Source organism: Myotis davidii, unplaced genomic scaffold (genome assembly GCF_000327345.1).
Source record: "Myotis davidii unplaced genomic scaffold, ASM32734v1 scaffold1786, whole genome shotgun sequence".
In the NCBI taxonomy this organism is placed as follows: domain Eukaryota; kingdom Metazoa; phylum Chordata; class Mammalia; order Chiroptera; family Vespertilionidae; genus Myotis; species Myotis davidii.
This window is the reverse complement of record NW_006297147.1, coordinates 323,959-327,595: the sequence shown is the minus strand read 5'-3', so window position 1 is coordinate 327,595 and position 3,637 is coordinate 323,959. Positions and strand designations below refer to the sequence as shown.

General features: G+C 50.7%; 1 protein-coding gene across 1 annotated transcript in view; it reads left to right on the top strand.

Moving 5' to 3' along the window:
• LOC102766858 (zinc finger protein 551-like) overlaps positions 1-3,637 on the top strand; it is a 54,885-nt gene that overhangs the window by 50,559 nt on the left and 689 nt on the right. The window lies entirely within an intron of this gene.

Genomic DNA, 3,637 nt, shown 5'->3' with positions numbered 1-3,637 from the left:
TTTTAATTTTTTATTACATACAGCTACTGACTTGTCTCTTTGCATGTGCGTGGTTGTGTTTTGTAGGTATTTTGTTCTGTTTTGAATATATTCTTATTGATTTCAGAGAAGATGGGAGAGGGAGAGAGAGAAACATCAATAATTTGAGAATATCATTGATTGGCTGCCTTCTGCACACCCTCTACTGGGGATGGAGCCAGCAACCCAGGCATGTGCCCTGACTGGGAATCGAACCTGGGACATCTTGGTCCATGGGATGACACTCAGTCCTCTGAACCACCAGAGCCAGGCTGTGTAGGATTTTTGGTTTTACAAATTTTAACGTTTTTGGCAATCCTGCAATCAGGAGGTTTAGTGTGGCCATTCTTTCAGCAAGCTCAGATGCTGTTGACCAGTGTGAACATGAGAAATATTCAAACCTGTAAATAATTTTGGTGAGTTTATTTGGTCCAAACTTTCAACAGTTGCTTGGAAGCAAAATCTCAAGGCATTGACATAATGCTCAAGAGAATGGCAGTTTTGCACCTTATTTGATACATTACAATCAAAAGAGCAGGCATAGCTGGGTTTCATGAAATTCATTGGTGATAGATTAAGGAGGCAGAAGAGAGCAAAGTGGGGCTACTTCTGGAATTGGATTAAAAGTAAAATGATAAATCTTTTACATAGTTGGGGACAGGATAGCTAATAATCAATATTAATATGATGAAAATAGCAATGAGAGTATTTCTAGTCTCTGCTATGTATGGTGCATTTGGTTGTGCCCTGAAGAATCCCAAAAAAAGGGATGTTACTCTGACTTTCCAAAGGGATGTTATCATAGATGCAGAAAATGATAGACAGGCTCAGTTAAGGTAAGGATTGACTTTTGTGGGTGAATATTCCAGCTGAGGACATGTCTACTTGTCATTAACTGCTTTTAGTTAGAAAGTTTTCATTTCAAAACTTCCTTTGTGGTCACTTTAGGTCTCTTAATTTCCCTGAGCTTGTTACTCTGTACTGATAAAGTATTTTTCACACAGTATTTCTGTTTTTATTAGCCTGCAGTAAAGTGTAAACATATCTTTATTATTTAATTAGAGGCCTGGTACACGAATTCGTGCTCGGGTGGGGTCCCCCCAATCACCTGATGGCCGGTCAGGGGAGGGACTGCAGGGGTTTGCTGGCTGAGGGAGTTTTTTGTGTGTTTTTTAAAAATATTTTTATTGATTTTAGAGAGGAAGGGAGAGGGAGAGAGAGATAGAAACATCAATGATGAGAGGGAATCACTGATTGGCCACCTCCTCTATGCCCCTCACTGGGAATCGACCCCACAACCCAGGCATGTGCTGGAATTGAACCCGGTACCCACAGTTAGGGGGTGATCAGGCAGGCAGGTAAAGTGGTTAGGGGAGATTAGGCAGGCTGGCAGGGGAGCAGTTAGGGAGCGACCGTGCCGGCAGGGGTGTTGCTGTGGGAGCGCACTGACCACTAGGGGGCAGGACCTGCGTTGAGCTTCTGCCCCCTGGTGGTCGGTACAAGTCAAAGCGACTGGCCGACTGTTCATTCCAGTGATTCAGGTCATTCAGTTGTAATAGTCACTTAGGCTTTTGTATTTATAGACTAGAGGCCCGGTGCATGAAATTTGTGTACTGTGGTGGTGGGCAGGGGCCCCTCAGCCCGGCCTGAAACCTCTCCAATCTGGGACCCCTTGGGGGACCCGCAGGGATGGGCCCTAAACTGGCAGTTGGACATCCCTCTCACAATCCAGGACCACTGGTTCCTACCTGCTTGCCTGCCTGCCTGCCTACCTGATCGCCCCTAACCACCTCTGCTTGCCGGCGTGATCACTCCTAACTGCTCCCCTGCCAGTCTGACTGATTGCCCCTAATTGCCTCTGCTTGCCAGCCTCATTGCCCTCTAACTGCCCCCCTGCTGGCCTCATCGCCCCCTAACTGCTGCCCCCCTGCCGGTATGGTCACCCGTTCACTTCCCCCCTGCTGCCCCTAACTGCTTCGTGCCTGGTCGCCTCCTAACTGCCCACTGCTGGTCTGGTTACCTCCTAACTGCCCCCCTGCTGGCCTCGTCCACCTGGTCACCCCCTAACTGTCCCTTGCCTGGCTTGGCTGCCCCCTAACTGACACCTGCCAGCCCGGTTGCCCCCTAACTACGCTTTTCCTCACCTAGCCACCCCTTAACTGACCCCTGCCAGGCTTGTCGCCCCCTGACTGCTCTCCCTGCCGCCTGGTCGCCTCTTAACTGCCCCCCTGCCATCCTGATCGCCCTCTTAATGCTCCCCTACCAGCCTGGTTGCCCCCAACTGCTCCCTTGCCAGTCTGCCTGATCGCCTGTAACCACTCTACCTGCCTGCCTGATTGCCCCTAACTGCATCTGCTTGTTGGCCTAATCACCCCCTAACTGGTCCTCTGCCAGCCTTGTCATCCCCTAACTGCCCCCCTGCAGGCCTGGCCACCCCCTAACTGCCTTCGTGCTGGCCTGGTTGCCCCCTAACTGCACCCCTGCTGGCCCTCTGCTTGCTGGCCTGATCGCCCTCTAACTGGTTCCCTGTCAGGATGGTCGTCCCCTAACTGACCCCCTGTTGTCCTGTGTGCCCCCTAACTGCCCCTCTGCTGGCCTGGCCCCTAACTGCCTTCGTGCTGGTCTGGTCACTCCCTAACTGCCCCTGTGCCAGCCTGGCTGCCCCCTAACTTCCTCCCTGCCAGCCTGGTCACCCTGGTCGCCCTCTCACTGCCCACGTCCCTAACTGACCCCTGCCAGCCTGGCCGCCCCCCAACTGCTCCCTGCAAGCCTGACTGATTGCCCCTAACCACTTTACCTGCCTGCCTGATCGCCCCTAACTGCCTCTGCTTGCCGGCCTGATCGCCCCCTAACTGGTCCCCTGCCGGCCTTGTTGTTCCCTAACTGCCCCGATGCCAACCTGGCCACCCCCTAACTGCCCCACTGCTGACCTGCCCACCTCCTAAGTGTCCCCCTGCCAGCCTGGCCGCCCCCTAACTATTCCCCTACTGGCCTGCCTGATTGCCCCTAACCACTCTACGTGCCTGCCTTATCACCCCTAACCTCCTCTGCTTGCCGGCTCGATTGCCCCCTAACTGCTCCCCTGGGCCTGGCCATCCCCTAACTGCTCCCCTGTCAACCTAACTGCTCTCCTGCTGGCCTGGTTGCCCCTAACCGCCTCTGCCCCAGCCACCATGGCTTTGTCCGAAAGGCAATTGGACGCCTGGAAGGTGTCCGGTCAACCCAGTCTAATTAGCATATTACTCTTTTATTAGTATAGATAGAAATTCCAAATATTTTTATAACTTTCTCTGTATCTCAATATTCGCTTTATTGTGGATATCTGAACTGAATCCACACTATCTCCAAGCAATACGTTCATATGATTTGCAAGTATTTTCTCCCATCCTGTAGATTGCCTTTTAATTTCATTTTGTTAATTGCTGTTGTGATGTGAAGACCCTTTTTCATTTGTTGTTGGCCAGACAGTTTAGTTTTGCCTTTTTGCCTGGTGGTTGGTGTCACATCCAGAAAATCATGTCCAAAGCTAATGTCCATAGCCTTTTCTCTAACTTGTCTTGAGTATTTTTAAGTTTTGGGATTGTCATCTAATTATTTGATTGAGTTTGATTTAATTTTT